The sequence below is a fragment of the Lithobates pipiens genome, unplaced genomic scaffold (assembly GCF_037356315.1).
Source record: "Lithobates pipiens isolate NorthernLeopardFrog02 unplaced genomic scaffold, aLitPip1_a1.2 Scaffold_8, whole genome shotgun sequence".
NCBI classification, from domain to species: Eukaryota; Metazoa; Chordata; class Amphibia; order Anura; family Ranidae; genus Lithobates; species Lithobates pipiens.
This window is the reverse complement of record NW_027507903.1, coordinates 301,595,354-301,621,877: the sequence shown is the minus strand read 5'-3', so window position 1 is coordinate 301,621,877 and position 26,524 is coordinate 301,595,354.

The following is a 26,524-nucleotide window of genomic DNA, read 5'->3' as shown; positions in this document are numbered from 1 at the left end:
AGGGTTCCCACATCTGCTTCTCTGGGAGAAAGGGGGGTGGCAGTCTCTGCCAGCGTAGACTGCCACAGCCAATCCATGCTCATTTCTTCAGTCTCACTGTCTTCTATATCCATGTTTGGTTGCAGGGATTGGGACCCGGTTGCTGGAGGTGATTCCTGAGAGACGGTTTGAGTAGGCTGTTGATTTGGTTGATGAGGTATACGAACTACTTCTAATAAAGGAAGCAGATGATTCTGGTGCCAGGTCTTTCGTGGGCCTGTGCTTCTTTCTGGGCGAATCTGGTATACTGGCAGTCCAGGCTACTGCTTGCAGATGATGTAGGGCTGCAACTTCCACCGATCAGCCAGTTTGTGTTTTCCAGGGATGTCCAAGTTTCTTCACAGAGTTTCAACACTCTGTCACCAGGCTGCAAATCATGTACTCTCACCTTTAGGTCAAAATGTCGGGGCGTGGCTCGGCGGAGTTCCGAGATGGCGGCGTAGTCCTGGAGCTCCTGTCCTCGAGGCCCAGCACACTGTAACCACGGCGGGGAAAAAACGCCAGAAGCACAGCGGTAAGCAGGGGCCACCACAGGGGATGTCGGCGGCTAGATCCCGCTCCCCTCCGGAGCAGCATACTCAGCCAAACAGGCAGATACCGGACCTCTTCCGCGCGAGGCCTAGAGGCGGCTCGCAAGCCGCGGCCTCGAGTAGATCGCGCTCCCACAGCAGGAGCCCGCTACGCTCGAGGGCAGACCCCGAAGCCCGGGAACCGCAAATGCTGACAATTGAAGACCTAAGGAATGTAGCTGCCGACATTAAGGGCACGCTATCCGCTGCCATTGTGGATCTAAGGGAGGACATTCATTCCATGTCTGTCAGAGTGGAAGAAATTGAATCTGTCCAGGCCCGCCATGATGCCTCCCTGTGCCATGTTCAGCAGATTACTGAGTCCCACGCTATCCATCTAAGGGATATCAACAGGCACATGGAGGATCTGGACAATAGGGGGAGACGTCGGAACCTTAGGGTGAGAGGTCTCCCCGAATCTGTCGAACCTGATCGCCTTACTCAAGCAGTCACCCACATTTTCAATGACTTGCTGGAAAGACCCCTAGAGACTCCAGTGGCTTTTGAACGCATTCACCGAGCGCTTCGTCCGAGGGGTAGAGATGCAGACCCCCCGAGAGACGCAGTATGCTGTCTGATAGACTTCCAGCTTAAAGAAGAGATTCTCCGCAAAGCACGTGAGAGAAATCAGCTCATGTACAGGGGAGCCTCCATTAAAATTTTTCAGGACCTCTCCGGTATCACATTGCAACGCAGAAGGGAGCTAAGGCCCCTCCTGGAGGTTCTCCGACGTAGAGAAATTCAGTACCGTTGGAAATTCCCGTTTGGCCTGTCAGCCTCTCACCAGGGCCGTAGCGCAACCCATAAGGTACCAGAGGATTTAGACCACTTCTGTGCAGCCCTGGATATTCCTGTTGTGGAACTTCCTGACTGGTACAGCGATTTCAAGCTCCCTTCTTTAATGAGAGTTTCTTCCATGGAAGGTCTGGAGGTAGCTGGTAATTTCCACTTGGGACGTCGGCGCAGAGACTTCCAACAGCCTCCCCCTCCTCGTTCGCCACGGAGGCTCCCGGACGCCCCACGGAATGGTAGTCCCACCGATTCTCCTGTTCACCGAAGGCCTAGACATAATTGACCAGGTACTCGGCGTGTTCTTACCCACATAACATGTTCTATTTGACCTGAGATTGTTCATCTATTTCCCTGAAACCATCTGCCATACCTCAGAAGAAACGTACTTACCACTTGGCCACGTTGGTTTGGGCGGGTCTGGAGACCCCACAATTGGATTTTCCCAACCCCACTCAGTGACCCTTTCTTCTCATGATAGACTTGGTTTCCTCATATAGGCTAGCATCTACCAACGCGAACCTCTGGTCCCTCTTCAAGCTGACTCTATGTCCTTGTGTCATTTTGACTTCCACGGTCACTTTTGCAGAGGACCCCCCCTCCATAGCACAGATTGACTGCTGTAGAAATCGCTTAGCACAAAGACTCTATGTTAGAGGGAGAAGAAGGGGGATTCTGTGCTCCCTTGATGCTACGGCTCTTTCCCTTCTCCACTAGGTTACTCTCTTCTTGCTCGCTCCTCCTGTCTCCTTTGCTTATACCTTCTCCTCATCTTGTCTTTTAAACCTCTGCCTACTTTATCCTCCTCTCTCAACCTCTTGCTTGTTTCTTCTGTCTTTGGACGACGGTCCTTGGCAGCTTGGGATGTAATCAAAATGTTATATTATGTACCATTAGTTCTGTTTTCTATTGCAGTCCAGCTCACAATGAAGAGTTGGATCGCTGGGCAGCACCCGAGGGGAAGGAATCTGGTTCAGTATGCCTGAGGGCGAGTCCCTCCCTTGTTCGGAGGTTTCCCAAATTGTGGAGAACATTTCCCAGGTATTTTATCTTCTATACTACACATGTGGGCCCAAGCCCGTGTTTCCCCTGACGCATCAGGCAATTTGGTTTCATAGGTTCCAATAAGGTTTGTGAAGATAGACAACATGCACAGATTCCTTCCCCTCACGTTTGTTGGTTTCTTTCTTCTTTCTTTTTGTCCTGTGATGTGGGTACTAGAACATTGGTTCCAACGTTATGGTTTCATTACTTTGTTTTGTGGTTTTTTTTTTCTGTTATGCAAATTATATCTTTCTTTTTGATAAGCTCATTGGTACCGACAAGGTGATTGCTTGCTCAATTTAAAGTCTTGCCATGCCCTAGTGATGTCTTAATATATGTTATTTAAGCTGCTACTCCCAGTACCATGACTGTGCATTACCCTTCCTCTGACTATCCCTTCTGCGTAATAGTCTTACTCAACCAGGTAACAGGTGACTACGCTCATGAATTAGGCCGTTCCCGGTGCTGGGTGCAAACTCTGAATCCCAGGCTTTTTGTACACCTTAGGAATTATTACCTTCCACTGGATGACACCCTTCCACGTTCTACCCTAAGCACACCGTTTGTTTATGTGCGTTATTATGGACGCACATACCCTATAATATCTAGTTTAACCTAGGGTGGGCTACTCCTCCCCTCTCTCTGTTGCTTATAATAATGTAGACTTCCTTCTAGCTCTTCTGTAGGGGTTGCACATAACAGGGAGATAGAGTCGCTCGTGGCCCCTCTCCCCCCCTCTTGACTTTCTATATGTTATATATGCCACCCCGCCTCCCATGTATCACTACCGGCCTTATTAGGACCCAGAGCTCGTTTCCCCTCGTGCTACTCCGTCCGCCACCCCCACACAACGGACGCTGGTAGTCTCTGTTGACCACGCCGAATTTGGACTCTTTGAGAAGGTTGACGAGCTCAACCTACTCTTCGGCTTGATCCTTGTCTCCCCTCTCCCCATTCCGTAAAGACCCATCTATCCAGGCCAACACCCTTCCCCCCCCTTCCTCTCTCCCCCACCTCTCTCTTTTTTTTTTTTTTTTGTGTGTCTTTGCTTGGTTGTTTGTTGTTGTCTATCCTCTTCTTTGTTCCCCTACTGACAATGCCTGCTCCCACTCCACGTCAACAGTGCAATAGACTGAAACTAGTTTCTCTGAATGTGAAAGGGCTTAATGTCCCGGAGAAACGCACTCAAGTGCTCTCTCTTATGCGATCTTTGCAGGCAGACGTCGTCTTCCTGCAAGAAACTCATTTTTGCTCTAAGTCGACCCCGAAATTATTCAGTCCTAGATTCCCCATCTGCTACCATGCCACTTCCCCCACCTCGAAATGCAAGGGGGTATCTATTCTCCTTGCTAAGGATTCCCCCATTCAAATAACAGACACACTAGCTGATGAACAAGGTAGGTTCATCTTCATCAAGGGTACATTTAGAAATAGGAACATTACACTTGCTAATCTTTACAGTCCTAATTCTGCACAAGTGTCTTTCTTCCGTGAGACGATAAACAGACTATCCGACTTTCAAGCAGGCCTTTTGATCCTGGGCGGGGATTTTAATGTTCCACTTGATCCTCTCATTGATACGTCCTCCGGCACCTCCAGCATCCCTTTCAGAGCAATTAAGCAAATTAAGAAATGTTTCCAAGAGGCGTTCCTTCATGACACCTGGCGCATACTCTTCCCAAAAGAAAAAGATTTTACGTTTTTCTCTATTCCTCATAATAGATATTCGCGCTTAGACTACATTATGGTTTCTCAACAGGATCTCCACCATCTAACGAGAGCTACCATAGAACCCATGACAATCTCGGACCATCATCCTGTCACCACAACTCTCTCATTTCCCGACAAGCTGACTCGCTCTAATATATGGCGACTGGACGCAAGCATTCTGACGGATAAGATCAGGGAGATGGAAATTAGAGACTGCTTAAGACATTTCTTTCATGAGAACGATACACCCGACACATCATCCCAACTGCAATGGGAGGCCCACAAATGTGTAGTGAGGGGAAAATTGATTGCTATTACTGCCGCAATGCGTAAAGAGAAGCAAGCTAAAATGGCAGCCCTATTGGCCAAACTTAGAAAATTAGAGGCGCAACACAAACGTTCCCTTGCCCTAGATACCCTGGCTGAATTGACAGAAACCCGTACTCGCATTCAGGAAGAGCTAAATCGCCACACCAAAAAGAAATACATCTTAACCCAGAAGCTCTTTTATGAATCGGGCAATAAACCAGGCCATCTACTGGCGCAAGCTCTGCGGGCACAAAGGGTCAGGAACACAGTCCACCAAATCCGATCTCCAACAGGTGATATACATGAATCGAACCCCGCAATAGCGCGTGAATTCGAAAAATATTACGCGTCCCTTTATAACTTACACGGGCATTCCTCACATACTCAAGAAGCACAACAGAGGCAGCAAAACTTTAAAAAATACCTAGAAAATTTACCAGTAGGAAAAATCTCGAAAGACGCTTCTGAGGCCCTAGAAGCCCCGATTTCCCCCACAGAATGGGTAAAGGCAGTGAAACAAATGAAGCCAGGTAAAAGTCCTGGGCCGGACGGCCTGACTGCGGCTTACTATAAAATTTTTATGGAAACCCTCCAGACCCCTTTTTTAAAGGCATTCAATACCCCCCATCTCTCTAGATCTCTCTCGAAAGGGCTTCTTGAAGCACATATCACGGTCATACCTAAGCCGGACAAAGATACTACCAACGTGAGCAGTTATAGACCCATATCCCTCCTAAATGTGGACATCAAGATTTTTTCAAAAATTTTGGCTAACAGGCTCCTTCCACTTCTTCCCTCTTTAATTTCCACTGACCAAGTGGGTTTTGTCCCTGGCCGTGAGGCGAGGGACAATACAATTAAGGCCATTAACCTACACCATTTAATTACTAAATCAGGGCAGAAAGCCATGTTTCTTTCCTTGGATGCGGAGAAGGCGTTTGACAGAGTTGCATGGGACTACATGGAAGCGGTGCTATTAAACTTGGGCTTGGGCCCCCACATGCTCAATCTGATCATGTCTCTGTACTCAGTCCCAACTGCTAGGTTCAGGGTGAATAATACTCTGTCAGACGCCTTCTCCATCCTGAACGGCACGAGACAGGGCTGCCCTCTCTCCCCAATTTTATACATATTGACATTGGAGCCCCTCTTACAAAAAATTAGACTCAATCCAGATATTAAAGGAGTACGATCCCCATATAGAGAATTTAAATATGCCGCTTTCGCGGACGATATTCTTCTTTTCATTTCTGAACCCGTGACATCCATACCAGTGGTCCTCAAAGAATTCGAGTACTTTCAGTCGATAGCTAATCTTAAAATCAACTACAACAAGTCTTATGCTTTGAACATCTCTCTACATAAAACGACGAAAGACCAATGCGAACTTAACTTCCCCTTTCACTGGAAGAGTGATTGTATCCCTTATCTGGGAATTAATCTCCCATCGGACCTGTCGGAATTATATACTAAAAACCACCTACCCCTACTGTGTAAATTAACAGACGACCTTGTCAGATGGAATAGACCCTCGTTCTCATGGTTCGGCAGGGCTGCCATTCTAAAGATGAATGTGCTACCTAGATTGCTATATGTGCTTCAGGCTATCCCTATACAACTGCCTAGCTCCTTTTTTAAGTCCTATAGGAATATATGCACCAAATTCTTATGGGGGGGAAAAAACTCAAGAATCAACTTCAGACATCTCACCTACCCGAAACACCTGGGGGGGATCAGCCTCCCCGATATTTACAATTACTATAGGGCGATCCATTTAACTAGAATAGCGGATTGGAATCTTCATAGTCAATACAAGGACTGGATCCCATTGGAAGCTTCCTTTACCAGTCTCTCTCTAGCCACTATTCCGTGGCTGGAGCAGACCCACATCCCGCCGGAACTATACCAACATCCACTAATAGGTCCTACCCTAATGTGCTTTAAGCAAATTTGCTCCCAAACAAGGCTCTCGTCGGTGCCAGGCCCCCTCACGCCACTCAAACTCAACCCTAACTTTCCCCCGGGGATGTCTTCCCAATTCCTTGTAGACAGCTGGTCGAAAAATTTCGTTCAGGCCTTTCACTTCTTCGACTCGGGTAAACTACGTGCGACCCAAGACATTGCGACTCAAATGGATAAAATGCCCATATCTCCCTGGTCTTATTTGCTGATTGTACACTTCCTGAAATCGATAGACAAAGATTCAGTTTGCTCTAGACCTCTCACCACATTTGAAAAACTATGCACTCAAAACGCCCCACAGCGGCATCTTATCGCCATCACGCACAACCTCCTATTCGAGGATATACGTCCCAGTTCGAGTAGGCCCTGCCGGAAATGGGAAGAGGATCTCTCGATAACGGTGACGGATGATCAATGGGAACACATATTTCAGCATATACACTCAGGTTCACTCAATGTGAACACGCAAGAAAACGGGTTCAAGATTCAGGTTCGGTGGTATCGCACACCCGCTCTCATTAAAAAATTCTACCCTTCGGCCTCTGACACCTGCTAGAGATGCCGGAACGACATTGGAACATTTCTGCACATTTGGTGGGAGTGTCCGTTGATTCAGGCTTTCTGGAAAGATATTTGTCAAATTACTTCCCAGGTGACAACATACCAGATAGACGCAACTCCGGCCCAATGTTTGCTTCACCTGACACCTCTACCACACCGCACATATCATAAGTCACTGGCAATGTTTATGCTTAATGCTGCGAAACAATGCATTCCCATTCTATGGGGTTCCCCTAGGGTTCCCACACTGAAAGACTGGTTTCATAGGATCAACAAAATGGCCGAAATGGAAGAACTGATTCACATTTCCAGAGATACAACTCAAAAATTTAGCATGATCTGGTCTTGCTGGAAACATTTCACTTCCACCCCAAGATACACTGAAGTTATGGCACCAACAAGAATATAATTAGGTTCCATTTCTTGGTTTATTTCACGAACATGTCAAAGCAGCCTCCGAGATGGGGGAAGTGGCAGAACTGATGATGTAGCAGAGAGCGACATTCTCCCCCACGCTTTAAGGTTGTAACATCCTACTCTTATATGTTCTCCCCCGAGTGCGTGCAGGATTCCCCCCCCCCCTTTTTTTTTTTTTTTTTTTTTTCTTTTTTTTCCCTTTCTCTCTTTCCTTTTCTCCCCTCCTCTACCTCCAATCCTTTGCTTACCCCCTCCCCTCACCTCTCCCACACTTAGTCATTCCCGAGAATATGAAGACGTGCATCTCACCGTGTAAAATACGGAAACCGGATACATTACTATACTAAGTACGTCTGAAGAACTCTAAGGTGATAGCCTATCAGGAGTAGTTTAGGAAGTGTACTCTATACCATGATACTATTTACTCTTTACCTGTCACCATTAGACTGGGCTTCTTTGACAGTTGCCTGGGGAGGATATTCCAACTACGAAAAGAGATTAGACTCACCCCTCCTCGAGTACCACACACGATCTGGCTATACCGCACTTACTAGGTAATTGAGGTCTGGTCTTTTTTTTCTCGATTGTGCATGTAAGTGTTCATATGTTAACTCTGATAACTGTTCATGATATTTGTTGTTTTACGGCCACTAGATATGTGTTTCCGTAAGATATGATGGAATGTCCTTTACTTTCTTGTATGCCTATGTTACTTCCCTTGTTTCCCCCAATAAAATGTTTTAAAAAAAAAAAAAAATGTCACTTGTTTCTCTGGCACCGGGTGTCTGAGGCAACCTGGGCTTTCTCATATGCTGTCTTCAGACTCTTCGTCAGGCTACCCACATATCCTCTGTGTGACAGCATCAAGGTATGATTAGGGTTGCCACATCATCCCTTTAATCCAGGACACATATTAATTACACAGGTTTTCAGGCTAATTTAATGCAGATAAGGCACCAACTGAGTTTAATTATCACCTTAATCAGCCACAGAACCTGTGTAATTGATGTGTGTCCTGGATTAAAGGGATGATGTGGCAACCCTAGGTATGATCTAAAGAGGTACCAAATGCTAAGTTCACTGGCAGTCAAGCTTTCCTACCGAACATCAGCCTATATGGTGAATAGCCCATGGCATCATTTTCAGTGCTATTATATCCGTGTACAATAGCTACAATATGCCTGCTCCAATATAGAAAAATACGTGAAAAATATCTGAATGTGGTATGTCGGTTAGATTGCTGCTAGACCTAAAGTGTATACCATGCACTTGAACAAAAATAAATAAAAAAGTTTGCACTGATCACCTTTTTTATTTATTTATGCCTGCTCCAATGCTGGTTCTTTTGAGCCATAAGAGTCCCAAGCATATCCAGGAGGGTGCTATTAAAGTGTTCTGGCTGGAGATCTCCATGAGGATGGTAGGGGGTGGTCCTTGACTTCTGAACAACTAACAGGTCTAACAGTCTTTTAATCAGTCTACCACTACCCATTTTATTTCTTCTTCCTCTTTTACTAGCGCTGGCCCGGTCTTCTGTTGCTGTCGTCACAGCCACAATCTTCTCCTTATTCTCCTTCTTCTCCTTCTTCTCTTCTTCCATTCGATGTTGACACGACGCTCTCTCTGGCCGCAATGGCAGGGATGCGTTGTGTGGCAACTTATACAGGTATAAGGGGTAGGGTCACCGGGTGATGTCACATGTGACCCCACCCCCTATGATGTCACAGTCCTGGAGGATGCTGGGACTGTGACATCATAGGGAACTGGGCCAACGCTAGTAAAAGAGCTATAAGAAGATAGCGGAGGCCCGACAAGAAGAACCGAAGAGTGGGACAAGACCCCGAAGTCGGAAGAAGGGTACTTCAAAATTTCACCATCTCTGAGTTTTCTACTGGAACATAATAGGATCTAAGGGCTGAGCCCCCCTTAAAACCAGTTGTGCCCAGACCCTGTCAACGCACCTGGGATCTATACCTTTCTTTTGCAGTATCTGGTGCATTATCTGGTGCATTATCTTGTTAAGACGCCCCATGTATTCAGACAGTTTCTCCCCTCATCTTGGTAGGTATGCTCAAACTGGAACACGTGGTCAGAGGCCTTTTCTGTTCTCCCAAACATGTCTTGTAAGATATCTAAGTAAGTATTCAAATAAACAGTTCCAGGTTTGCAGCCAAACGAGTCACCTCTATTTATTGGTTGCAATATGTGACTATAATATCTGCTATCTATGTTCAGACTGGAGGAATCGGTATACTGATGGAAGCACTCAAACGGACTGTGGGACGGTTCTGTCACACCCAGTAACCCAGTGGATCGTCAACTGGAAAGCTCTCCATCTCTGTTTTTGCCCCTAGAAAATCATCCACCATATGATGCAGACGCTTTTCTTTTTCCTTCTTCTGTAAACCATCAAACAACAATCTTAGGCAAGTTTAAACCATGGCTTGCATGGCTGGCGGCAGTCATTTCTCAAAACTTTCTTCACTGAGATTAACTGGCTGTTTTTCAGAAAGGGTTCCCAACTTTTGGTATTCTGAACCAGTGTATAGTGGACTACTCTTCTAACACTTTGCTACAAACTCTTCCAAGGTGGCAATGGATTCCGGCCCTATCATGGCTACAGGTGTCAGTAAGGTAGCTTCTTCCGATGAGGCTACTTGGCCTGAACTTTCTGGGCTCACATCAACAGGATCCATCTTGATGCTTTCAAGGTTGTTGTTGTGGTGGTTTGCTAGTAGAACAGGAAATCCCGGACGAGCCCCACATGTAGTACCGCCACAAAGGAGTCACTTGCTGATTTTTGGGTTCTCTGTTCTACACCTCAACTCCAGGAATGGCCTCAGCCCCTCTGGCACACCTGGTTAGTTATAAAATGTCTGCAAACACTTTCAAGAATGCAAGTGAAGAAAGTACCAATATCCTGGCTGAGGATTGATATCAGTAACAGACAGACAAAACTGGTAGTGATAAATGAGCTGAATATGCTTGCTGCAAAGAATTAATATATTAGAAAAGATAACCTTCAATACTTAGCAACTGTAAGTATTGAAAAGGTAGTAATCTATATGCCCTTAACACAGGCGCTGAGAGGGAGGAGAAAAGACTTGTCAACTTCTCAGCTCCATCTAGGCCGCAAACACCTTTGAGAGGCAAACACACAATAAAAAGAAAAGGGTTACACAAGTACAGTAAGCACAGTTCTGTAATGTTGCAGGTCCTGAGGTGAAGAAGTACTAGTGTCTTCTACTAGCAGACGGCGGGGCCCTTGTTTTAAGAGTAGGTTTAAACAAGCTTGCATGGAACAGTAATCCTCTAGAATGTTCTGTTAGGTAGAGATTTAAAAGGGCAAACTACTAGAGATGGCAGCACCAAACAAACATCCATGACACGGGTCATCTCTGCTGAGCTGAGTGGTGCTGGGCTGCTGAGTAGGGTCCCTGAACTAAATAGTAGTGGACCATGTGGCTGTCTCTGCTCCTGGCTCCCCTCAGGCATCCTCACTCCTCCGTCTCAAAGGCAACACTCTCCTGGCAGTCTCCGGAATAGCTTGGCTTTCTAATGCTGCCAGAGTCTCCTCAGTCTCAGTGGTTTGCCTCACACCTGTCACCTCACCACACTTTCTCTCTCTCTCTCTCTCTCCCTTTCTCTCTCTCATCAGACTGCTCTCCTTATTCTCCTCGCTGTCAGAAACCATGAATCAGACTGAGACATAAGTAAAAATAAATCACACTTGTTTATTAATAAAAATAAAAAGGTAAACAGAAAAGGCGTAGTCAAGCATAGCCAGAGTCCAGTAGCCAGATCGGCTAGTCAGCCAGTCCAAAGTTCATTAACCAGATCGGGTAATCAGCCAGGCCTGAAGTCAGGGATCCAAGGAGAGCAACTGCAAGCAGGATAAGAAGCCAGGAGGGATGTCAGCAAGCCAGTCTTGAAACAAACAGCAGGAGATGGTTCCTTGTGATGTGACCAACGTGAAGGCAAAGGAATAGTGAGCTGAAAGGTTTTAAATAGGCAGGTCAGACAAGCATCATTGGGAACAGCCGGTAACTGTGGAAAGAGAAGGAAGCTGGCAATTAGCCGACCGCTGAGTGGCCAGCCCAGAGGAGGAAGGGCTAAGCCAGCCCTGACACTCGCAGAGTCTTTTTCCCAGGCTTCAGGCTATCCCTCCTCCTCTGTTGGGGCACACAGTCCCTGGTGTCAGGGCATGCATCTCTCCTCACAATGGCACCTCAGTTTCTTCCCCTCACACACTCCTTCACTCCTCACTGTTAAGTGTCACTGTGTCCCAGCAAAGGACTTTTTGAGCCTTGGTATCTTAATATCTTTTAAGCAATCTCCTCTGTCTCCTGTCAGCAGTCTCTCTTTATTTTACCTCGGTAAGTCCCACTCTTCCATCCCCTCAGCACTTCCTGAAACTTCCCTTTTTCCCAGTGTTCCCTGTCTCTCTCAGTTTTCTGGAAGGACAAGTCAGCATCTCTCTGTCTCCATCTTGTGGCCAAAAGGAAAAATTGCATTACAACATGCCTGCTACAAATGCTTTTGTCCCTCCCCAGGGAGACTCCTCCAGGGTATCAGTAACAAAAATACTTTCTCTTTCTTCTAATTGCTCCTCCAGCCAGCCATAATCTAAGGCCACCCAGGTTACACAAACCGCCTGGAGAATAAATCGTTGTTTAATCCAAAACCATATAGCCATAAATATATCAATGTTTTTAAAAATATGGTACAGGAAGATGTCAGGACGATAAAAAGTGATAGAAAAAGGAATACCAAGTTGGTGTGGAAAGCCCTTAAGAAATTAGAAAAAAAGAAAGGAATAGTCATTAGAGCAGCCAGCAAGGCGGAAGGACTTGTGGTTTTAAAAAAATCTGAATATATAGCAGAAATGAACAGGATTTTGAGAGATAGACACACATGCTAGGTTGCCAGGGAATCCCACACTTAAATTGAAGAAAAAATTAGAAGACTGGCTAAAAAACCTAGAGGGATTCTTTGAATATAATATGAGAAATGTCATGGTTATGCAATAGTTTGTCTGCTTACCTGTTCCCATGTGTTCATCTAGAGACCAGCCGACCCTCACCTGTCTGCTTTTGTAATCCATCCTCTGGCATGGCTCCACCCTAGCTCCTATCAGGGAGCTCTATATTAACCTGTGCACTGCAGGCCAACGCTGCTGATCAACCTTTGTGTGTTATCTTCCTGTTACCTGCCGTGTGCTCCTCTGTTGTTCCGTTACCGACTTTGGTATGTCCTTGACTATCCCTGTTTGCCTGTGATCCTGACCTTTTGGCATGTCCCTGACTATTCCTGTCTGCTTGTGGCCCCGACCTTGGCTTTGTCCCTCACTATCCCTATCCTCCTGTTGCCTACTGTGGGTGTGAGCTGGGGGACCCTGGGGGTCGCGACCTGGAGCCAGTTGCAGCCAAGTCCATCCTCACAACTAGAGGCGCTGGTGAACACCTGCTGGCTCTTAGACTCCGCGCCCCAGGGAATCTTACGCTCTAACCCCAGTGGGATCTTTCCCCAGTCTGCAGCAGTCAGCTGTAGGGTCCACAACCTTGCGGTGCACTCCTGATCCCTACCGTGTGCATCTGTCACCTCGCCTCAAGGTGACCTGACAAGAAATACCTTATTATTGTTTTTGAACAACTCTTTCCAGGTAAGGGTTGTTCAATACATTTATATGGAAGCCCAATTAACTAAATGGGATATTTCTATAGCCCTTGACCCCTAAAAAGTTTATACTTGCAACTTCATTGCAAAGTATTTTATAATTTCTTAGAGTTTTTCTGTGGCTGTGCTGTGGTGGCCGCTATGGGGGGACCCTTGTGAGGGCTATTCTGAGATCAGGCGGTGTTCATTTTCCCTTAGTGGACACACAGTGGCAAAGTTTCTCCAACTTTTTGGGAAAACTACTTTATGCACATATATTTCTACACAAATGCAGCATTGGTATGCATGTCAGATATGCTCAGCAAAATCATCTTTACCTTGAAAAATGTTTTTGTTAAGACTTTGTTCCTACTTTTTTTCAGAATATACTTATATTCTCCTAAAAATGCCTCTGAAGAGGGGATTCTTTCCTGAAACATGTCAGGTTAATGGAGGATTTTTTTTTATTCATTTGAGTTTGTTGAAAATGTATTGTATGTAAACTTTTCCTAATTTTTTGAGAATCTAATATTTCTCTGTGTAGTTCACCATTTTGTACTCCCCCCCCCCCCCCCACACTCTTTTGAACTGCTTATATTACTACTTATTATTTAAAGAAAATTAAAAGAAATGTGCTATTTTTATGTTCTTTTCATGTAAGTATATATATTCTTTGTTTAAAGGTTGTTTATGTTTTTTCAAAGATGTTTCGGGTCAAAGAATGGGTGGATTTTCCAAAGATTATGGCAAAAAATCATCCTCTCAATCAGAAATTCCCTCTCTGTTCTTTCAATTGGGCAAAATTGTTGACAAAAAAGTTGCATGCTTTTCTCATGCCGATAGTTTTGATAGATATATCCAGGAAGATATCAATCCTCTAGGCTTACGAATCCAGATTTTTCCAATGTTAGAAGATGTTGATTCTTCTTTCAAAATTAAATGGGAGGATTAAATGGGAGAATAATCTACAACTCTGCACTAAGACCATGATGACATTATTAAGTGAAGAAAACAAAAAAAGCATTGCTGTTTTTGATCAAGGAATTGATACAATCTATGTGAAATGACTTCCCTTTAAGGATTTGCCCATCTTTAAAGAAAATAAGGAAAAAATTTGATTTCAGCTCAATCAGAAATCTCAGGAAAAATTAGCAATCAAGGATAAGAAATTTTGACGTGACAAAAGAGCCTTCCAGGAAGAAAAAGCTTATAAATGGCATCACATTAATCCAGTACAACGCTCTCAAAAAGGCAATCTAGGACAAACCACAAGGGATTCGGGGTCTAATTCATCTTTAAACTGATCTGTTTCATCTTTTTCTCAGAATAGACACAGAAATCACAAACCACAGAAAAGTAAAAGATCATCATCTGGCGATGATCCCTCATTGAATAAGAAGAGAATCACAGATTCTACATCTATTCAACAAACACATATTCTCTCATCTACTGGTAAAGGTAACTCACGTGGGTGTTAACCAATCTTCTTTTTCAGGACCTTTTGGTGGTGGTTCTATTTTGACCTCACACACAGGTGATTCTTCACTATCCTCTATTACCACTTTATCTCAAACAGACAAAAAATGTTTAGTTCACAGAATGAAGAAGAGTCCTCCAGATATGTAGTTTTACCACATATTCCCCCATTAGACCCTTCATTCAAATCTACAGTAACACTCAAAATATCATCAACCTTTCGTACCAGTCACTCATTCAAGCTGAGATGGGTCTGCTACACAAAGGCCTGAGTTTTTGTCCAGATGCTGGTTTGAATACTTTTGAAACAATAAAAGACTTGCACCTTTGTTTCCCTGAAAACTCCACTTTAAAAGTATTTTTTCAAAATAAAAAGTAAAGAATCTTTCCCAAATGAAGACTCAGAAATTGGATGAAGCCCTAGATGATCTTTTGACACTCCTAGAGGAACAAGATCCTAGTGACCTTGTTGAATCAGTGGACATTGAGGCCCTACTAGAGAAAGATATTATAAAAGAACCCACCCTATATCAGGCATTAAAAAATGTAAGAAAAAGTCAGATAAATTTCCTTCATTTACTGGTAATCCTAATCTATTTATAGCTTCTTGTTAAATCTTTTTATTGAATTTCAAGAAAAAAAAAGGGAAGTTTACAGATCATAACAAGCATCATATCATCAGGTATTGATCACATAGATTAGATATGTTATAAGTGAAAGTATAAGTAACATAGAGATTGTATACTATAATATTATAAGTTCTGAACTAAATTAGGAATGAACTATATGAGAGAATTAATGAAATATGCTTCCAGACCACCTGTCCACCCCAAATGGGTTCAAGCTGTGAACACAGGTGGGGGCAGTTATAATTAAAAAGTAAAACTCTTTTCCCGGTTAACTTTAGCTCAGCACAACCAGTATTTAAAGAAAGTTTTGAAGAATAGACCCTCTAAAAGAGAGATCGATTCTCTATGTTGATGAGAAATAAACCAACGTTTGAAAGATAAAACATAAATAAAAGAAAAAAAGAAGAAGAGGGATAGAAAAGGAGGAAAAGAGAGAAGAAAAGGGATGAGATGAAAACTCTTGAGGTAGTGACCTGGTACATGACATAAATCAATAGCACAACAGCGATACACAAGGATTTTATTGTGGGAACAGCAATGACTGGTCAAAATCAGAAGGAAAGAAATGTTTAACCCATGGTTGCCAAATCATGTGAAATTTACTAATATTATTGTTTTCAATAGCTGTCATTTTATCGAAAATGAGAGCTTTGTTCAGTCTGTGTTTGGCTTCCGCCACAATTAAACTTTTGGTTTTCCATGCCTTAGCTATGGTTTGTTTAGCTGCCGTATTAATATAAACAAGTAGTTTGAATTGTGTCCGTGTGAGTGAATCTGGTTTGAGATTTAAAAGTGCAATAGCTGGGTCTGGGGCAATATAGATATCTAAAGCTTTAGAGGCCATTGCAAATATGTTAATCCAAAATTCTTGCGCCACCGGACAATCCCACCATATATGAAAATGAGTACCAGGAGAGGAGAAACCTCTAAAACAATGATTAGAGTAAGATGGAGAAAATTTTGCAATCCTTGCTGGTACTAGGTACCATTGTGCCAGAACTTTAAAGTTAGTTTCCAAAGCATAACAGTTGGGAGATGATGATTTAGTAGCTAACCAAATGTTGGACCAGTCATTGTTGTTAAATATTCGACCCAAATCCTGTGCCCATTTATCAGAATATGATGGAAGTACCTCATTGGGGGTAGTAATAAGGGTTTGGTACACATATGAAATTAAACCTTTAACATGTGGGTCACTTATACAAATATGTTCAAATTTAGACATCTGACTAAGTGCTACTGACCCAATAAGAGGCATATATAAATTTTTAATTTGTAGATATCGAAATATCTCATTGTTTGAGAGCCCGTAGTTCGTACATAGCATAGGGAATGTTTGAAAGGTATTTGAGGATAATAGCTTATAGAATCTAGTCAGATTAGTAGAAGACCATGCTGAAAAAGATTTCGGAAATGTCCATGCAGGATAAAAAGCTGGATTCCCTAGAAAGGAAAGAAGTGGATTATGTACTGATTGTAATTTACATGAACTACCAAATCTATCCCAGATAACCAATGAATGTTTTGCGATAGGATTAGTCAGATACAATCTGTCCTTTGGCTGAATCCATAGTAGATTGGCCACTGATATGGGGTCACAATCAATGGCTTCAATAGATACCCATAAAGGTATGTCTTCTGTTGAATGATATTTAGGGAGTATCGATAGTTGAGCTGCAAAGTAGTAAGAAGCGAAGTTAGGTAGCCCCAAGCCTCCACTGGTTTTACTAAGATATAAAGTGGATTTAGGTATACGGGGTTTAATATTCTTCCAAATAAAAGACATAATTCTGATTCACCATGGCACTATTAAAACATTTCAGGCGCTGCAGGAGGAATTTGGTATTCCAAACACTATGCTATTTCAGTACCTACAGGTTCAGCATGCACTTAGAGCACAATTTCCGCAGTCATTGCCTCGGTCTGCTCCCAATCCTATTGTCGCCATAGTGAAGGATACTGATCCCAAAAAGCTTATCTCGTGCTTTTATGGTATGCTTGCGGCCCCCGTCTCGGCGAGACTAGCGTATGCTCTGAAGTCCCGCTGGGAGGGTGATGTGGGTGAACTGACAGACGAGGAATGGGAGGAGGCTCTGGAGACGTGCAAGTTGGTGTCCCCTAGGCTCCAAGACAGGCTTTCTCAGATTTACATAGTGCATAAAGCATACCTCACCCCCCTCAGGACCGCCAAATAAAATACGAATCAATCTGTGTTCTGCCCGATGTGTACTTTTGAGACTGGGACGTTCTTCCATCTTATCTGGTCTTGCCCCAAACTGCAGGAACTTTGGAAACAAGTAGTATCATTTCTACATGATGTTATGGGCTCGCCCTTGGCTCTCGACCCCAAACCCTGTCTACTAGGGATATTTCCTGACGTATTAGATAAATTTACTAATACTTTCCTGCAGGAAACCTTGTTTTCTGTTCGAAAAGTGATAGCTAGACAGTGGATGAGGCCCCTTCCACCCCGGGTTGAGGACTGGAAACGGGAAGTTAATTTCACGCTCCCATATAAAAAATTCTTATATAAAAATAGGGGTTGCCCAGCTAAATATCATAGAATTTGGGATAGATGGTTGCAGGAGGCTGCCACGTGTGATTAGGGAATTTGATGCAATGTTGCAGTAAATAACGTGTCGATGTTAGGACTTTCCTTGGCTGTGATACATAATGGCTACTGTAATGGAGAAATGTCTCTTATCTACTGTTATGGTTATGACGCAACACCTTTTGAATGTTCGGTGTATGCCACTGTGATTGTAATCTCTGCAATAATGTTCAATAAACATTACCTGTTTAATGGAAAAAAAAAAAGACATAATTCTACGCTGTGTGAGTCATAAAAAATATGAAGGTATGGAAATAGGAAGTACCCTATATAAATATAAAAACTTAGGCAGTATTGACATTTTTATTGCGTTAATCCGACCCATCCATGATAGTGGTAGTGTGGACCATTGCTTTAATAAGCCTGTAACTTGCTTCAGCAGGGGTAAATAATTAGCTGCAAAAAGATCAGAAAGTGAGGATGTAAGGTGTACACCTAAATATGGTAATTGGTGATCAACCCAATTGAAAGGTAGAGAGGATTGAGCCTGTAATAGGTCAGAGTGTTTTATAGAAATATTCAATGCATTTGATTTGGTGGGGTTTACAAAGAGACCGGAAATATGTGAAAATGTATCCAATACTCGCAGAAGAATTGGGGCAGAAATGTGGGGATGAGATAGATAAATAAGTATGTCATCCGCATAAAGACACAGTTTATGGTGATGCCCACCTAGTTCAATACCTTTGATATCTGGGTTAGATCTAATTAATTGTGCCAAAGGTTCCATAAGTAGGGCAAAAAGTAGTGGGGATAAGGGACAACCCTGTCTTGTGCCTCTTCTGATGTCTATTATTGCTGATTTATAACCTGCATATTTAATATATATCCTGGGATTGTTATAGAGGGAGGAGATCCAAGTCAGGAAATGATTACCAAAACCCAATTTTTTGAGAGTATATTGCATATAAGGCCAGGTGACTGAGTCAAAACCCTTACTGATATCCAAAGATAGAAGGCAAGTTGGGATATGTCTGTTTTTAGAGGCTTGAATAAGTAATAGTGTTCTTCTAATATTGTCTCCTGCCTGTCTCTTGGGTATAAAACCCGTTTGGTCTTGATGAATTAGGTGATCTATAAAATTATTCAAACGAGACGCAAGGACCTTAGCTAATATTTTAATGTCTAAGTTAAGGAGAGAAATGGGACGATAATTAGACCAGATAGTTAAATCTGATTGTGGTTTAGGTAACATAACTATAATAGAAGATAATGACTCAGGCTAAAATAAATGACCCGACAGAAGGGGGTTGAAGGCTCTGGTTAAGACTGGTGTTAAAATATGCTCAAAGTTTTTATAATACAATGCCGAGTAGCCGTTGGGGCCAGGCCTTTTATGTAATTTTAGTCCCTTTATAGCAGTCTGAACCTCATTAGTAGTAACAGGGCTTTCTAGTCTCTCTCTTTGTTCAATATCAAGAGTAGGGAGATTAATATTAGAAAATAGCCTGTCCGCACTGGCCTGATTGAAATCAGTAGCAGGGGAGTAAATTTTAGCTAATTTGGAACTAAACACCTCAAAAATTTTGAATGGATTACTGGTATATGAATCACGGGACGTTTTCAATCTTATGGAGGATCTGATTTGATTTATTGATCTTAAACTTCTGGCCATAAGGGAGTCTGGTTTATTAGCTTTGAGGTATTGTGTATGTTGGCATTTGCGGCATTTATAGCTTCAACTTCAGCAGAGATCAGGAAAATAAAATTGCATGTACCCTGCAGTAATCTTACTAAATATGAACAATTATCTTTAGAATCCCTAAAGAAAGAATACTCCCTAACAATTAAACCATCTGATGAGGGAGGAAACATTGTCACTATGACTAATGATCAATATACCGCAATGTGCCAAAGGTTGTTACAAATAAAGTATGGTACAAACCCATCTCAAAAGGTGTCGTTGAAAAGTTCAATGACACCTTTTATGATCTGGTCGACGGGGTGTTTTGTAATGGAGCTATTGTCAGGGATGTTTGGAAGTACATTAGAACACCCTATCCACGTATTCCCACCTTATATTGCCTCCCTAAAATACATAAGAATCAAAAAATTCCCCCAGGCCATCCCATGGCTCAATAACTGAAAATTTGGGTAAATTTGCGATAGCCACCTTAGACCTTTTGTTTCTGGTTTATTTTCATACATCAAAGATACAATTCATTTATTGCAAAATTTAGAAGAACTACATATCCCACCTGATTTCTTCTTAGTAGCCATTGACGTGGAAGCGTTATATATCTCCATCCCCCACAACTTATGTCTCTCAGCAATAAAACATGTCATATCCCAATCTCACAAAGAGGATTTAAAATGTAACTCCTTTTTGATAGAAGTGTTGGAATTCATTCTAACGCACAACACCTTCTCTTTTGATGGGTCCCACTACCTCCAGATACAGGGGGTTGTGATGGGAACTTGCTGTGCCCCATCATATGCCAACCTGTATCTGGGGGAGTGGGAACAATTTCTTCTATCTGATGACAGTCTATCGTCTTATACCACCCATGGGGCAGCAGGGTTCAGGTATATAGATGATATACTGATGGTATGGAACGGTACATCAGAAAACCTACAAGCTTTCATACATGCCATGAACAAAAATGCATTTAATCGTTACTTTACAATGACTTTTAGTGATACTTCTATCACATTCCTTGATTTAAATATTACAAAATCAGCAGACGGCTCATTATCCAGCGGTCTCTGTCGCAAGGAGACTGCTGGAAACACTATTTTCCATTCGTTCAGTTAACATCCTGAATCCTTAACCCTTGTACACATGATCGGAGATTCCGACGGAATGTGTCCGATTGAAGCGTTTTGTCGGATATTCCGACTGTGTGTGGTCTGCATCGGACTGTTTCTGTCGGAATATCCGTCGGACCAAATTTTCCAACTTGCCGGAAATATTTTACGACAAAATGCTCCGATCGGACATACTCCGATCATGTGTAGAGAATTCCGATCGGACAAAGTGCCACGCATGCTCAGATCAAATTCCTACATCAAAGCTATTGGCTACTAGCCTGAACGTAGTCCCATCATAATGAAATTACGTCATCACGTTCTGAAAGATCGGATTTTCCGACAACTTTGTCCGACCGTGTGAATGCAACTGTTTCGAACAAGATCCGTCGGACAAAATCCGACGGATTTGGTTGTCGGAATCTCTGACCGTGTGTACAAGGGCTTAGTGTTGTCCATTCCATATGGACAATATTTAAGGCTGAGACTGAATTGTTTGTTGCACGGACACTGATATCCGTGAAGCAAATCTATTGAAGAACCGCCTCCTAGACCAAGGATTCTCATCCACTTGCCTGAAAAAGGCTTTCAAATGTGCACGTGGACGTGTAAGACATGAAGTTCTTTTTCCAATAAAACATCTGATAACTCACAATCAATCACCAAACTAATAACAACTTACAGCAAACAACACAAAGCCATTCAAAAAATCTTACAGAAGCACTGGCATCTACTACAAATTGATCCAAATTTTAAATCACATGTATTTGAAACATCCACCATTACTTTTAGACAAGCACGCTCACTAGGAGACTATTTAGTCAAAAGTGAGTATACTGACACCTTTTGCTCTCATGCCTGTAAAAGATTTGGAACCTTTACTTGTGGGGGATGTACATGAATACACAATCAAAATTTGTACTACCCAATGGTAAAGTGTATAGACCCAGACATTACGTCAATTGAAAAACGCCCAGAGTAATTTACCTATTAACATGCCAATGCAAATGTTTTTTACACTGGCAAAACCAAAATAGAGTTTTACAAGAGAGCAGCACACCATATCACTAGCATGCAAGTCCAAACCTCCCTCTGGGGCGACATGTGCGAGATCACCATGCGGGTAATTTTGCCCACGTTCTATTCACCATTCTCGATCGAGTCCATCTGGACAGTAAAGATGGTGACTGAAACAAAATCTTGCTCCAGAGGGAGGTCCATTGGATTGCTGATTTTAAAGCAACTTGTTTTCCAGGACTCAATACTCAATTCAGTTTTCGTCCATTTTTCAACGGATTTGTCTCGGTAGGATGTCTTTATATTTTTTATTTGTATTTTTTATTTTATATTTGTAAAATTGTTGTTTTAGGGAATCTTTGATGTATTGTATTTTTCCTGAGATTTTTTTTTTGTTTTTGTTTTTTATTCTTTGTTTTTTGTTCCTGTTTTTGTTGTTATAATATGCAAACATCATACAATGAAGACTGATATGATTGAATTATATATGATGTATCTTTTTCCCAAGCCATGTCTGTATGTCCCTTTATGCCGTTCTTCCAACATGACCTTATTGTATGTGTTTGATCGTGTCGGCATGCTTACCTATTGATATATAATAGTCATCAATATATATTTAGAATATTTAGATCATTATATGATTTATTTATACATTATACAATTTGTGTTCATACATAAAAAAAAGCCAATACTCAACAATATTGCTGTAAACAACAAGCCCAGCGCTTTGCTTAGTTCATCCCTGCCCGGCGCACGAGGGCCCCGTTTGTTCTCCCCTCTTTTTTGAGGGGGGTGGTGGGCCCATTTCAGATGTTGCATCCCCCTTCAGCGCCTGTTTTTTTTTGGGCTGTTTGTGGTATTGTGACTAAAGTGGGCTTTATCTGCATGGCGCTTCCCTACGTATGTGGTGGGTGGGCGCCGTGCAGATCTTGCCCTGACGGTTTCCCATAGATGCTTCCCCATGACCACTTTTGTATGTTCTACCATTTGTTCTTTTCCTTTTTTTAAAAAAAAAAAAACACTACTACTGGATACCCATCTGTTGAATTGGTTGTCATAGAGATGTCTGGGGCGTGATCATCTGGCGCAGCAAGACATGCCCAAGTATGGGACATTTTAATTTGCATTGCTGTTCTATCTGAAAGGCGCGATGAGGTGACGTCATTGCGCTAATATATGCAATGACGCCGCTCCCTAGATAAACGGCGGCCTTTATAAGTCTGCAGATGATGCAGAAGTCCGCAATCTTTGCTCGCCAGGTACAACATCCCAGCCACTTGCACCTATTAATTTAATCTAAAGTAAGTAAAGAGCCTGTTTATTTTGTGTTCTCTTTTTGCTTTTTCTCATTGAATCTTATACAATGAAGGGGAGAGAAATATTATCTCTGTTTTCCTCCCCTCCTTGTTTACTCTCACCTAGAAGGATTCTTTGAGTATAATATGAGAAATACCTTATTATTGTTTTTGAACAACCCTTTCCAGGTATGATGGTAAGGGTTGTTCAGTACATTTATATGGAAGCTCAAATAACTAAATGGGATCTTTCTATAGCCATTGATCCCTAAAAAGTTTATAAATGCAACTTCATTACAAAGTATTTTATCATTTCTTAAGGTTTATCTGTGGCTGTGCTGTGGTGGTTGCTAAGGGGAGACCCTTGTGAGGGCTGTTCTGAGCTCAGTCGGTGTTCATTGTCCCTTAGTGGACTCACAGCGACAAAGTTTCTCCAACTTTTTGGGAAAACTACTTATATATATATATATATATATATATATATATATATATATATATATATATATATATATATATATATATATATTTCTACACAAATTCAGCATTGGTATGTATGTCGGATATGCTTAAGCACTGCAAAATCATCTTTGCCTTGAAAAATGTTTTTGTTAAGACTGTTCCTGCATTTTTTCAGACTACACTTATACTCTCCTAAAAACGCCTCTGAAGAAGGGATTCTTTCCTGAAACATGTCAGGCTAATGGAGGATTTTTGTATTCATTTTTGAGTTTTTTGAAAATGTATTGAATGTAAACTTTTCCTTGTTCTGCATAGAATGTATTTATTTAAAAAAATGTTTTTTAAATAAATGACATTTTATTAAATAAGGTGTTTTCCTTGTTCACCTTCAAAGTCCCACTGCACCGGGGAGTACTTGTGTCCCTTCCTTGAGTGTCCTTATAGAACCAATATTGAGTGTTGGCAACATTTTTTGAGAATCTAATATTTCTCTGTGTGGTTCACCATTTTGTACTTGGCTAAAACAGGGTATGAGTGAAAATATTTTAGATAAGAAAGAAGGAAAATATCTAAACCTCAGACCCTCCAAAATTCTGGTAATGTATCAAATGCCAAAAATGCATAAAAACAAGATCAACCATGGGGGCGTGGCCTGACCTCGGAGGGAAATGGACGCTTGAGAGCAGAGCTCCCGTCGCCGTCTATCCCCTCAGTGCTAACGGAGGCTTGTCACCGCTTTTATCTCGGGCGAATCATGGGCACAGCTTCCCGACGATCTTCTGCCTCCCGCTCGCACTCCCCGAGGCGACAGCAAGGCAATCTAAGCCAAACAATTCCGGACATCTTCCGCACACAGCGAGGGAACATGGCGGCTTCCCGCAAGACGCAGCCTCAGCCTCCTCACACCGCACCAACGAACGGCTCTCCCCTCACGCTGACTGATACGGATATTGACGAACTGGGGAATCCGCAACAGCAACACCCCAGTCTCATGGATCTAAAGGCAATAGCATCAGATATTAAAGAAACCTTGTCTGCAGCCATAGCAGACCTCAGACTGGACATAAGAGCTATTGCTGACAGAGTTTATGAGGTGGAGCAGATTACAGTACAGCAGAGTACAGCCATCCGCACGATCGGATCCAAGGTGGATACCCACACATTACAGATGAGGGACATCCAGCGCCACCTTGAAGATTTAGACAACAGAGGACGACGCCACAACATAAGGGTGAGAGGTCTGCCAGAATCTGTGGAAGCAGAACAGCTAGAAGAAACGGTGACAGGGCTATTCAACAACTTACTAGACAAACCTGCACAATCTACAGTGGCCATGGAAAGAATTCACAGAGCCCTTAGACCTAAGGGGAGAGACACTGACCCCCCAAGGGATGTTGTATGCTGCCTCGTGGACTATAAGCTCAAGGAAGAAATACTCCGAAAGGCACGGAACAGGATCTAATTAGAGCATAATTGCGCTGCAATACACATATATCAAGATTTGTCAGGAATTACTCTCCAGCACAGACGAGATTTACGGCCTCTGCTGGACACTTTACGCGCGAAGGGCATTCCATACAAGTGGAAATTCCCCTTTGGTTTGTCTGCTTCCTACCGAGGCCGCAATGCGTTACTGAGGGTCCCTGAGGAACTCCCGCTCTTTTGTGAGGTGATGGACATCCCAGTAATGGACTTACCGGCGTGGTACGCTGGATTCAGGAGCCGTTGGCATCCAGGCAGGGGACGATCACAAGAAGAACCAATGGACGCCCAAAACTCCAGACATCGCAGACGCAGGTCCCCATCAGGCAACAGACACTACGCAGCTAGAAGGGAATCCTACACGAATGGAAGCCCCACTGAATCACCGAGAGCAAGGAGAGCGAGAAGAGACCTAGGTTCTCATCAGGGACACTCTCCACGATACTGATTTCCCACTGCAGCTAAGTTCTAAACCATTCACCTTTCTGTTTCTTTCTCCACTTTCTTACCTTTACCTTCTTGCTCTTTCTGTCCTTCTCCTCTCCCTAAACTCTTTTCTATTATCCGCTATATGGTTGATGAGAGCCGTGTGCTCACATAATGACTGCTAGAGACCCGCTTTACAGAGAGACTATATTGGATGATATCCCCGATCAGCGGATACCCCCGATATACAGCTCTGCTTATTTCACCACTATGGGTCCAGCTCCAGCAGTATGTATGAAACCTGGCCCATAATGAAAATGTTGAGAAAGAATTTAACTACTGATATGCGGAGATACCTAGGAATAGGTGGCTATACCCCATTTGATCTGACGTAGCCAATACTGGGATGGTTAGATTCAGCTATAGGATAGGTTGCATATGCTTTAGCGCTGACAGCCCCCAAACTGAACTTGGGCTCAGGACTAATATAACAGGGTGGGCTACTGCGAGGGGACGCTGGAAGGCCCCATCTCATCACATGGACATCGGCTTGATTGACTAGGATCAACCACGTGCCACAAGTTGTGTGTTTTTGTTTTTGTTTTTGTGCAGACCCCATAGGGCACTAAGTTGTTACGGACAGGAAGAATGCTCATACCTGAGCTGGGGCCTTCCTAGAGCAAATTGGGGAAAACACCTATCCTGGGCGGGCCTTCCAGCTTCCCCTCAAGGACCACATTCGATGTGTATTGCTTACCCCCTGCAAACTCTAGTAGGCTCAACAAACTATATCCACTCCCATGTTTGCTGTGACTCCCCTCAGCGCCGCAAAACATCTAGTTCCCTGCTATTTTTATTGTCAGACCTGCTGCTCATCCGCCATGCTCTACAACACTATTGTAGAACGGACGGATGGTTGGTAAAGGGGATAAACATATTCACTACGGAGCGCAGGGGAGCTCAGCAAACTATTTCATGCTTCGGTACAGACGTGTAGTAGATATCAGACTCCACGACTGGGCTTGAAAACTATATTGGTTTGCTTACAAAAGGTTCTCATATGTTATGTGTTTCTGTTTCCAGGTTACAATGAGTAATGGTTATATTGTTCATCTAATTGCTGTGTTCCCTTTTCTATGTACGCTGACCCTGAGGGCCCCCTCACGCACAACATGAAATAGCCGCTCTAACAGGGCGGTTGACAGCGAACCTGCGGCCTTTTAGGACCATAGGCTATAGTTTGAGCGCTGCTTGAATTGCACAGCTCTTGAACCTTTAGTATGTGGGAGGCATAAACATCCAGGTTGCTGCATTGCTTGAGTGGCG